This window comes from Delphinapterus leucas, chromosome 15 (genome assembly GCF_059928025.1).
Source record: "Delphinapterus leucas isolate spDelLeu-1000000601 "Yukka" chromosome 15, BTC_Dleu_Yukka2, whole genome shotgun sequence".
Classification (NCBI taxonomy): Eukaryota; Metazoa; Chordata; class Mammalia; order Artiodactyla; family Monodontidae; genus Delphinapterus; species Delphinapterus leucas.
Genome location: NC_143143.1, coordinates 3,700,919 through 3,713,500, shown reverse-complemented (window position 1 = coordinate 3,713,500; position 12,582 = coordinate 3,700,919).

Genomic DNA, 12,582 nt, shown 5'->3' with positions numbered 1-12,582 from the left:
CCCGAGGCTGCCCCCACCTCTCCTGGGCTGCAGGCCTCAACCCGCCCCTCCAGAACACCCCCTCCAACTCCACGCCCGCAGCCCAGAGCCCCAGCTCTCCCCCCATCCGCCCCTCCTCCTCCTGGGTCCCCCTTTAATGAAAATTTACGGACAGACAGGTCAGGGATCTTCTCCTGACCCCAGCAGTCTTGAAGGCCCGGCTCATGCCCCCACTTTGCAGAAAGAGAAACTGAGGCACAGAGAGCCAGGTCCAGGGGTCCAGCTTCTATTGGGAGCCCCGCCAGGCCGACCACCTTTGGCTCCCCCCATTTCAGAGGCAACTGAGTGGACAAGGGTTCTAACTGTGCCCCCAGGACATTCTGAAGACGCTGGGTATCTGAACCCCAAGGCCAGGATGACCCCTCTCAGGGGCTGCGCTCCAGCCGGAGGGCACAAGGGAGCCTGAATTCCATCTGGAAAGCCAGCCTGTTAGCTCTCCTTGAGCCTCAGGCTCCTCATGAGCCCCAAGCCCTGGCTGGCTGGACGCCCTTGGCTGGCCCTGGCCCCCTGTGCCTGGGCCAGCTTATGAGTTCTGCTGTTCTTTCCCCAGCCAAGCTTTCTGGACTGGCCCAACTCCTCCCTGTTGGTTCTGCCCACAGGAAAGTGGGTTTCAAGACCCTTGGGCCACCCGCTTCCTGGAGCCCGGGGAGGATGCATGAATGCACTGGCCACAGGAGCTGGCTGGCTCCTAGGGTGCCCAGCCCCAGGCCCTGGCCCCTGGCCTTGGTGCTGCAGTTCCCCCACCCACAGGCTCTTTCTGCGAGACCAGCCCCGTTGGCAACAAAGTTGGTTCCCAGGCCTGCGCTCCCAGGCGAAGGGCAGACCCCAGGACCACCCGGAGGCGACCGCTGGGTGCAGGCCACACCTCTTCCAGCCCTTTCCCAAGAGCTGGGAGGGGACCGGCAGGGGGAAGGGGTGAGGGGGCGCGGCGGAGGTTCCAGGAGGGAACTCGGGATGGAAGGACGCTTAGGGTGTGCCCGGGGACGCAGAGGCGCCTGGCCCTGAGCAGGGCCTGGAGCCGCCGGCCACTCTCCCCCTTTCCCGGGTCTGGGTCCTGCGCTCGCAGATCGGCTGGTGGGGGGCTGGTCCGGTCCAGATGCTGGATAGGGTGGGGGTGGGAGCCCGCTCATTCCGGGATAGGGGTGGAAAGGTGGGGGACTCGGGGTCCCCGGGGTCACGTGCCCCCATCCCTGGACTCGGCGGCCGGAGTCGGCGCGGAGCCGGGCCGCGCGCGCCTCAGACAAAGGCTCCGACAGGTCCCCGCGTCTCAGCCGGTCCCCCCCCCGCCCACCGCCCGCCTCCCCCGCGGTGACCGCTTACCTCGGCCCGGTCGGGTCCTGGGGTCCTCCAAGCTCCCAGCCCCGCCCGCGCCCAACGCCCCCGCGCCGGGACCCCCGGGCGCCCGCGCCCCGCACCGCTGCGCCCCGCTCCCCGCACCGCTCCTCGGGCCGAGCGCGGCCGGCGTCCTCTGCGGGTCCCGGGTCGGCCGGCCCCGGCGTCGGCGACCGCGTCCGGGGGGCGCAGCAGCAGCGGCAGCGGCGAGCACGGCGGGGACTCCCGCGCTCCGCCCCGGCCCGCCACCCCCGCGGAGCCCCGCCCCTTTCTCCCCTCCTCCTTCCCCGCCCTCCGCCTCCGTCTCCCGCCCGCTGCGCCCGCAGAGGCGGGGGAGGGGCGGAGGTTGAGGTCGCGGCCCCAGACGCCCCGGGGGACGTGGTGGTCCCGGCGACCCTGGGGTGACCTGTGGCTGATCTAGCCGCCATTCCCCATGCCCACCTCCCCGCCTGGGTGCCCAGGCCTACTGCCCACCTCCCCGCACCCCGTCCACCCCTACCAACCCTTGTCCCCTCGCGGGGGAGGCCTGCGGTGCTCGAGGAGTGGGTGGGACAGGTTACCCGGTGAGCTGATCCAAGTTTTGAAGGATGAGTAGGATTCCGCGGGCAGGAGAAACGTGTGGATTCCACAGAGGTCTAGGGGCTGCCGCAGCCCCCTGTGCCGCTCCTTCGCGTGGTCCCCACCCCTGCCCGCGGTCCCCCTGCTCGCCGCTTGGGATCAGACCCTGACGAGGTCGCTTCCTATCACTGAGCCTCAGTTTTCTCCCAGGAAGGTGGAATTATAACCCTCCCCAGGGCTGTCAGTCCCGGCGCGCACCTCTCTCCCAGCCTCCAATTGCTCCTCTGTAACCTGGCCCTAAGAGAAGAGACCCGTGCTGAGGCTCAGAAAACATGCCCTGGGAGGAGTCCACGATGAGGCGAGGGGGTGTTCCTTGCCCGGAAAGGGGTCCAGCCTCAAGGGGAGAACAAGAAGCAGGTGGGAGGTAGATGAGCCTGCCCATGGGAAGCCCCCAACCAGGGCTGAGCCCTCCCTGTGGGATCAACAGAGGTGCCCGCCAGGACTCGTGCCAAGCCCCTACGTGGATGCCCTCCCCTCACTTTCCACCAGACTAGCCCCTCTTTCTGCCTGGAGACCCACCCCTGGTGAGTGAGGGTGGGCCAGGGGGACGTGGCCCGTTGTTCAGTCATTAATCTCAAAGTCAATGAGCCTGATGCTTCCCACGGCCCCAGAGCTTTGAAAGGGCCAGTGCAGGAAACCATGCAGAGCCGCCCTGGGTGTAAATAAAAATTATTCGGTGCCTGTGAGACATTGTTCTGGATTCAGGGGACACATCAGGGTCCCTGCCCCCATGGGGTTTCGTAGGCAATAAACAGGTACAATCATTTGTGGAAGCATCAGATGGCAGACAGTGGTGGGACAGACAATGGCACGTGTCTATGGGAATGGGTGGGCATTATTGTCTAGTGGTCAGGGAAGGCCACTCTGAGAAGGTGATGCTGGGCCTGAGAGACTAGCCCCTGGTGGGGAGGTTTGTGGGAAGGGGCTTCTAGGCAGAGGGACAGCCAGGGCAAAGTCCTGAGGCCAGAGAAAGCTCATTCTGTTCGGGAACAGAAAGAAGGCTGGTGGATCTGGAACAGAGGAAGGGAGAAGCCATTCCGGGGAAGCGGGCAGAGAGCCAGAGCCAGCCTGGGGGAGGGGGTCTTGTTGGAGCCCCTGGAGTGTTTTAGTCAGAGTAGGTTTTTAAACCTAGATTCCAGGTGGGAGTGCAAATTGGAACAACCCTTCTGGAAAGTAAGTTAGCCTTAAAAAAAAAGCCTTTCATCCAGATAATCTAGCCTAAGGAAATAATTCTAAACACAGAAAGGGCCTTATATACAAAAATGTCCATCATATTGTCATAGCCAAACATTGCAAATAGCCTGATTACCCAAGAAGAGACGATAAGGAATATTCATCATGGTGGGAGACAGATGACATGATTGTTATATTTGAAAAAAAAACCCAGGAAAACTAATGGAATAAGATGTCACCACTAGGATGTACAGTTATGAAGGATTGATAATAATGTGGAAAACTGGCAGTGTGGAAGCAAGTGACACAGAAACAGGAAGAAATGGGAAGAAATACAAAAGATACTTTGCACTTTGTGCCCCCAAATTGGAAAAACCAGGTAAAAGGATTTTCTGGGAAAATAAAAAATGAGCAGACAAGCTGCCATCAGACGAGAAATAAAATCTAAGTAGAACACATACTGGGGAGGAAATAGAGAATTTTGTTAAAGAACTACTTCGCCTCTGCTCCCAAACCCCAGGTGTGAGCAGTTTCACAGAATTACGGAATTCTACCCAACTTTTAAAGAACAGAGAGCCACGATGCAACTTAATCATTCCAGAGCACAGGAAAAAAGAAAGAACATCCTAAACCTGATAAAGTTTTCTCTAAGAAAACAACAGACGGGTCTGACCTGTGAATACCAGTATAAAACCCTAAATACAATATTAGCAAATAGTGACTGCTTCAGAGAAAGGAGATGGGGGCGGGGGTGGGGGCGGGGGTCAGAGAAAGGACACATTATTTACTGTAGCCTTTTGTACATTTTGATTTTTTTAATATTAAGTGGACAAGCCTGATACACAATTATGCATAGAAGGAAATGTAGCAAAATGTTAAACTGTGGTCGTCATTGAATGTGGGGACAGGAGGGGCATCATTGTCTTCTCTATTTTTCTGCCTTTTCTATACAAAGTCCATCAGTTTGCTAAGTCGGCTGAGAAACTTTGGGGTTTAGATTAGGGTCAAGGTCTGGGAGGGTGATGGATTTCTCCCAGTGTCCAAAGGACCTTATACCAAGGGCTGGTGTTGTGATGGGGAGTTCAGGGCTGTGTCCTGGGGGCTTGGAGGGGCCCGGTGGCGGCAGGTGCATTTGAGGTGGGCTCAGAACTGAGAGGGGCAGGCCACCCCCACAGCCAGCTGTGTCAGGACCCTTCCTCAGGGCCAGTCCAGCCGTGAGCTCTGCAGGGCCACCTGAGATGTGAAAACCACACACGCTTACTGTCTATGCCACTGACCTTTGGTGCGTGTTTGTTACACAGCATAGTCGTGGCTGTGATAACAGATACACTGGTTGATTGACTTGTCCTGTGCCCTGGTGTTGAATGTCGACCCCTTGCCCTGCACCATGCTGTGGGTCTCGTGCACAAGGACCTTGCTTCACCCTCTAAGGGAGATAGCATGCCTTCATTTCCCCACGGGGACCCTCAGCCCTCCGGCAACTCAGCAGCTGGTAAGAGCTCAGCCTTCCTGCTATGTGACCCTGGGCCACTCACCGCCCCTCTCTGTGCCTCACATGGAAAAGGGGCACTGTGAGGAGTAAAAGACATCACACACTTCACAGGGGGGCTGACACTTGCTCAGTCCTCGGGAAACACTTTACAGACATCCTTCCATTGACTACTCCCAGCTGCCCTGTGCTGGGAGACCGCTCCTGTCATCACCCATTTTACGTGTGAGCAAACTGAGGCCCAGAAGGGTCCCCAGCTGGCAGGTCAAAGCTGAGTCTTGCGGCTCTGCATCCTGCGTATTTGCCGCTAGCCGTGGATTCGTCTGTTGGGGGGTGAGTGGCAGGCCCAGGAAATGGTTCTCTGGGGGGGGGGGTGCCAGGGTGGATGCCAGGCTTGGGGCCAGCCCTGCTGTCACTCCGATGACACCCAAGCCTCACTGACAGCAGCAATGACTCTGCTAATCGATGCCTGTTCCCCTGTCCCTGTTAGTAACCTTCCCTTGGAGAAAAGCCTCCTGCCAGGATGAAAAATGCAGCCAATGAAGGCCTCGTGGAATAAGCAGGTGACGGGCCACGGCAGTATTGAGGGACAGGCCTGCAGCTACCCCTGTTCTGTCACCTGGGCTCACGAAGGCAGCTGGGTTAGAGCAGAGAGAGGCTGGGGTGGGGTCTGCACCACGGGCAGAGTGACCAGGGGGCTGCCACCGCCAGGGACTAAAGCCCCTGATCAGCCCTCACTTGGCAAGTGCTGGGCGCTGTTCTCAGTGGCCTCAGACGCTCCCCCAAAGGTCATCTTTCAGTAGGATGGCTACCGGGGCCTCCTCCTTGGTCTCTCGTCCTCCCCCACTGTGCCCTCTGACCCAGCTCCCTAGGCAGACAGAGCGAGCTTTCTAAAAGGTGTCCTTCTCCCACTACCCCTCTCCCATGATTCCTCAGGGCCTGCAGGGGTCACACCCAAAGCCCAGAGTGTTCTGACCCCTGCTGACCCCTCCCTGTTTCCTCTTGCACACTCACTTCTGAGGAATGGGCGGGAAGGGTGGGTGGCCTAGTGAGTTCTTATGCCTCAGGTCCCACCAGCAGGGATGTGGCTCAGCTCCTCATTCCAAGCTGATACAATTGCTTTAAAAACTTCGTGGGGACTTCCCTGGTGGCACAGTGGCTGACTCCACGCTCCCAATGCAGGGGGCCCGGGTTGGATCCCTGGTCAGGAACTAGATCCCACATGCATGCCACAACAAAGAGTTCGCCTGCCACAACCAAGGAGCTGGAGAGCCGCAACTAAGGAGCCCGCCTGCCGCAACTGAGACCCGGCGCAACCAAATAAATAGTTAAAAAATAATAATAATAAAATAAATAAAAACTTTGTGGGCTTCCTGTGTATCAGATTATAATACAATCCACTAGGTAAAAGCCGCACCTACGCATCTCTCTGTGCTGGGTTGTGGAACAAGGCCCTTATGATTTTTAGAGGCTCTCTCGTCTAATAGAGAAAGTCTAAGATGCATGCTTTTAAGATTCTTAGAAGCCTTTTCATCTAGCTGAGGGTGTTTCAAGACACTACCTTAAATATTTCTTAACCATGCCCTTAACACGTGACAGTGATATCTTGAGAGTTTGCTTGACCTGAGACCATGTTTTATCGACGATACTCTACATTTGATCTCTGTCTTAGGGTGACTCCTTTCCTGGGGGCTCTTGGGTTTGTTACTCCTGGTGGCCCCTCTAAGCAGCCCTCCAGGTGGGTGCCCTTGTGCATGAATCTCAGAGGAGGCACTTTGGGCCCAAGGTAGCCTTTTTAGAATAATTCCCACTGTCGCAGTGACAACAGCTTCCAGCCTGCCCACCCACTGTCCATCCCTTCTCAGGGAATAGGCACCACCCCAGACCACCATGGCCCACCAAGGTGACTCTAGGGCGACCTGCGCACCCAAAGACCAGCGGGTGTGCTGAGGTATTTTCCTGTCCCCTCCAGCTACAGAGTGGGCTTGGCTTGTTGGAGGGGGAGGGAGGGACTGAAGATAATCTTGAAAATAAACTAAGTGTCCACAGAAAGACATACATGGATTTTATGCATAATAGGAGAAGCCTGGAAACAGCCCAGGGCCCTTCAAGGGGAGATGGTTAAACAGACTGTGGTCCATCCCTACCACGGAATACTACTTGGCAACGAAAAGGAACACGCTGCTGGTACCCCCAAAACTGGATGAATGTCAAGTGCCTTATGCTGAGTGGAAAAGACAGACACAGAACACGTGTCATATGGTTCCATTCACGTGAAATTCTAGAATAGGCGAGATGAATCCAAGGTGATCAAGATGGTGATTACCTTTGGGGTGGGGGCAGGAGTGGGGCGGAAGGAGTGAGCAATGCTCTATATTTTGATAGAGATTTGGCTAATCCAATGTGTCCATCTGTCAAAACTCAGCAAATGTTCACTTCAGATTTGTGCCTTTCGCTGTTGGTAAATTGTGTCTAAAACAATCCCTCAACCCAAAACAAATAATGACCTCTAGCTAACACCGTGCAGGTTTAGGGGTGAAGGGTCCTGATGTCTGCAACTGACTTTGAACTGCATTTAAGAAAGGAAGGTGGGTTGGTGGATGGATAGGGTGTCGGAGAGATGGACCGCTCTCTCAGAGCAAAATGTAGGCAGGGAGCCTCTGGGGGTTCCCTGCATAATTCTTCCCACTCTCCTTTATGTTGAAAATGTTCGTGATAGAGTGTCGGGGGTAGGAGAGAAGGAAGAGAGCCCAGCGGTCCTACCCGCCTTCACCCCACCTCCAGCCCTGCTCCGACCGGGCTGTCCCAGGCCACCGTGGCTCTGCCATCTGTTTCCTGCAGAGCTCCAACCTAATTTATTCCCAACTTATTAACTTAAAGCCCATTAGAATCTTCCCATCAACCTGTACACGCAGCCAAGAGCCAGACAGAGACAGGAGTGAGGACCCTGCCTAGGACACAGCCGGGGAGGGAGGGGCAGCCGGCTGGCCGGGTCCAGAGGCCCTGGCTGGGCAGAGGTGGGACACCAGGCAGGGCCAGGCCTCAGCAGGTGGTGGAGGGGTGAGGGTCTCCCCCCCTGGCGCAGGGAGCAGCCTTCATCTGCGTCACCTCCTCTAATTCTTATAGGGACCGGGGTACCCTGGGAGCCCCCTCTTAGAGCCGAGGAAGCCAGCGGGGGAGTGGTGATGCTGGGATGAGAGGGATAGTGGGTCTCGTAACCGTGACCCTGGTCACAGTCATAGCCATACGTGAACCGGATTTCGCGCTCACAGTGACCCCAGGACACGGGTATTGTCGGTCACCTTAGGGCAGGTGCAGGGACCAGGCTTCTGACCTGGACAGAGAGGCCCCCTGGGACTGCTTGGACTGCCCCCCCCACCCCGCCCCCCAGCTCAAGGCGAGCAGGCCCTAGGCAGCATCTCAGGCCCGGATGCCGTCAGCCCCGTCCCTGCCTGTGCCCCGGCATCTGAGCACCATGGCATCAAACTCGAGGGAAAATGAGACCCAACCGTCTGGGCAAAAAAGGCAAATTGAATAAATAAAACCCCAGGATTCTCTCCAAGAGGACAGGGGTGGTGGTGAGGTGCTGAGTGGGACGCGGTAGGGGGAGGGGTTGGCGCTGACGGACACCCGCTGGGAGCCAGGCCCGGCCAAGGTCAGCATTGTCTGCTCAGACCCTCACAGTGACTCTGGGACGGGAGGGCCCGAGGCTCAGAGAGGTGACTTGCCTCAGCCAAGTCACACAGCAAGGCCAGGCCGATGCCGGTCTCTCCTCAGCCACGCTGTCTGTCCTGGGGGCCATGCTGCCCCCCAGAAGCCCCCCCCCCCCAGGCCAGCCAGCCAACGGGCATGAAGGCTCCCAGGAGCGGCTGCTGGACGCCTGGCTCCAGGAGCGCGTAGCTGCAACAGCTCTTCATTGCCGCCTTGGAGGATGCGGTGGGGAGATGGGAGCCCCGGGGACCCTGGGCTGCTGCCCCACCGGGAGCAGATCTCCCTCACGGCTCCAGGCTCCCACGCGCTCCCGCCCACCCCCCAGCCCCTCCCTTGAGGCACCAGCCGCTCCCAGTTTCCTTCGGCTTCCCCTCCCCCAACAACGAGGTGACTCCTCCCAAGCTTTTACCCACTTAGTTCCCTCCACCTGGAGGGCCTGCCCATCAACACACACTCCCCAGCACCCGCTAACGCCTGCTCATCCGTAAAGACTCAGCACCACTGTCCCCTCCTCCAGGGAGCTCCCCCTGATGTTGGCATGCCAGGGGTGGCCCTGGTGCCCAGAGTTGCACAGCTAAGAAGACTCGAGAAGTCAGCTCCTCTCTGGGCCTCGGGGCCAGGCCAGGTCTGGAGGAGGTCTCGGTCAGTGAAAGGGGCTGGGTGAACCAGCTACCGTCGGGGTCGGGGGCACAGTGGCACTGGACCCGGGGCCACCATGCTGATCTCAGAGGATGGCATTATGGCAGGGTGACCAGGCTCTTACCGATACTCCAATTCCTAGAGCATCCAAACGATAGCTCACGTCTGGCTCCTTTGCAATTAGCGTGCCCATTTCAGAGATGAGAAGACAGATGCCAGAGGCTGGCCAGGTTTTCCCAGCCAGGCTCCTGGGAGTGACAGAACCAGGACTGGAACCCAGACTGGCCGACGCTCCTGGCCACACCTGGGCCCCACCTGGGCCTTACCTGAGGCTTACCTGGGACTTTCCTGTGCTCCCTCTGAGGCTTCTCCCCGGTGGAGTCAGAATTTGCTGTCAGACACGCGGTGCGAAGGAGCCTTTGTACTCTCTATTTACAAGAGGAGGCTTGTGAGCAAATTAGCAGGGTAACCAGGGAAAATGTTTGGCTTCCGTGGGTGGGAGCTGAAGCCATCTGTTCCCAAGTGCTGAGAGAACACCCGAACAGTCACTGGAGCCGCCGTGCCCAGCAGAGTGGCAGAGGGCACTACCGGACCCCGCAGGCTGTGTGCCCCAGGGCAGGGCCCTCACCCTCTCTGGGCCTCAGGATCTGCCCCTGTAAAGCTGAGGGGGCCTGTCCAGCCTTGGAGCTCCAGAATGCTCCCTGCCCGCCTCCCTCGTCCTCACTGCCCACCCCTTACTGTGTAGACGCGCCCCTCCCCAGCAGGGGGAGGCTGCCAGCCACGAGGAGGACAGCGCCGGCCTCCCCAGCAACGGTCTTTGGGGTTTTATTTACCATTGGACTCATATGTTCTCAAGCTGAAAATAGCTTTGTTTCCTCTGATTATAAAGATGGTAATTCGCCAACCCAGAAATTTATGCCATAGAAAAGTCAACCGAGAGATACACCTCTCCTTGTGAATGGAGATCATCTGTCCAGAGACCTCTCTCTAAGCAGTGGGGGTCCATGTAGGGGGTGAGATTGACTAGGATATTTCAGAGATGGAGATGGAGAGAGAGGTTTACCACCCTAATCTGAGAACTCTTTCGCTCCTTGTCAAGGTCCCCAGAGACTGTGCCTTGTTTTTGTCCCCAGTCGGGAGAGCAGAAAGGTTGAGTTTGAGCCTTGCCATCGGACAGATCTGGGTTTGACCTGAGCCTTCTGCCTCCCAGCTGTATGACCTGCGACGTTCCTTAGCCTCGCTGAGCTGAGCTCTGTTGCCTCATCTGTAAAATGGGGCAACAACGGTAGCTGTGTCATCACAGCTAAATCACATTAATCACGTGTGACGGTCATCGATCCTGGCCTGGTACTCTGGCCGTTGGCCTGTGATTGGCAGGGTCAACAATCAATGCCCGGGGCATCTTGCCAATCAGTAGTAACTGTTCACTGGGGGGCTGGCACCAGGCGGGCAGGACTTCTTGGTGAGTCCGGACTGTCCCACCTGAGGGCGGACTTGGACATCCAGGTTGTTTCCTCCGGGCCGCTTTGTTGGAGGGAAAAGCTTCGGCTGCAGGGGGTTCTGGGACAGCTGACCAGTGACCCGCGTGGTCTGGTGGTGGTGGACACCCCTCCGCCTGAGCAGTTCCAGATCATCCAGGCTGCAGGGTAGGAGGACCAGCAGCCAGGGCAGACCCCAGCTGGGGTTCCCCTCCTCTTGTGGTGGGGCGGGTGGGGAGAGGAGCTGGGGCTCCTCAGAACGCTTAGGGAGTGTGGGCTGGGATGCAGGGTGGACACAGGACGTCTCCACCAGGGATGGCGTCGGGATCGGCGGGTGTGGTTGGCATCTGGGGCCAGGCTGCCCTCAGGCTGAGAACGAGGCTGGACGTGGCCCTTGGGGGCAGTGGGCACAGTTCCCCCGTAACCCCCCATCCCACGGTGCACTTAATGAGGGAACATTCTAGATGCCACACTCCGCCTTCCCACTGCTGTGCGGGAGCTGTTCCTACCAGCCCCGAGAGCCGATTATTACATTCTTAGGAAATTTTGCTAGAGAGTTGTTAAAACTCAGCCAGCCATTGTTAAAAATTAAATAAACTTACCAAGGTAATACATACTCAGAACTCATGGCATCCTAATTATTTTACTATTATTTATGCTTTCGAGGTCACGTCCACTGTATCGAGATGGTGGGAATACCACGTGTAGGTGGGCTACCTCATTTCTCTTCCCAACTCTGTTCCATGACATCATGCTGGCATCTTGAAATCAGCCCGGGTTGGGAGAATTTACACCAGGGAAATCAGCCGAGGCTACAAATCAGGGCTTTTCCCACCAGAGGGCCAGTTGTTAAGGGCTTACCAGCACACCACATCCCAGACTCCCGTGCCCTGGACTCCAGCTTGGGGTCACCTCTCCATCCCGTCTCCGTGGCACTGCTCTGCCCCCTCCAACCTCCTCCGCCCATGGTGTCCAGAGGCATCTCTCCCAGCACGAAGCTGACTGTGCCTCCCGTGGCTCCAAATCCTCCCATGGCTCCCACCTGCCCTCAGGATAAACCCAAGCTCCTGAACCAGGCTCTTGAGGTCCTGCAGGGGTGGCTGCCACCAGCTGTCTGCCTCACTGTGCACTCCCAGATTCTGCCAGACGGACACTGCCAAGTGGAACCACTCTTAAGCCCTAGTCGGGGGCCCCTTCCCGAGGCCCCATTCCGGTCCTCCTCAGCATCCCGGGCTTCGCCATCCCAGCAGTCCCAAGCCCCTGAGGGCCGGCCACACGGCTGGCGTGTGCAGCCCGAGACCGAGGGTGACCAAGGGGCGTGCGTGTACACACAGGATGCGACGTCCGTGCTCACGCATCCCGACGGGGAGTTCAGCTCATCCCTGGCCTTCCAGGTTCTTAGACAGGTGAAGACAGGACACTTGCTTAATATTGGCTCTATTTCTAACTCCTAAACATCTAGACCTACAGCGTGTGGGCTTTTCCCCATGTGACCCTTGCCCCAGGCCCTGCCAATTTAGGAACAGATCTGATTCCAAGTTCCAGACTCCACACCTTTGTTCGTGCAGTTTTCTCAGCCCAGAATCCCTGCCCCCTGGGAAGCCTTCCTGGGCTGTCAGAACACCACTGATGTAATCACGGGCTGTAGCATCATTAGGTGGAGACGTCCGAGGCCCAGGGGTGTTTGCTGCGGGGCCCACTCTATCCTCCAGAGGCTGGCCCCAGTTCTGGAGAAGCCCAGTGCTGGGGGAAGGTGGCTGGCTCCCTGGAAGGAGCTTATCTTGGCTGAATTCTCCTAATCCTCTTGGAGGATTAAGGAAACAATGCACGTATGTCCTCTGATAATTCGTTTAAGGATTTAATAGGCTTCAGGCTTTCTCAGAGGAAGCCCAGACGACTTTGTTCTTAACTCTCTGGGTGACCTTGATCTGTGGCTCCATTCATTCGACTGCAAAGGGAAGGAGTTGATGGTGGTCTGTGGTCCCTGAAACGTTGCGGGTGAGCTGGGGTTGCCATAGTGAGTGTTGGCTGGGAAATCCTCTCCAGCCCATTGCCCCAAGGGGGAGGTGGGGCTGTCGGTCTCAAAGCTGGAGGCCAGTGACA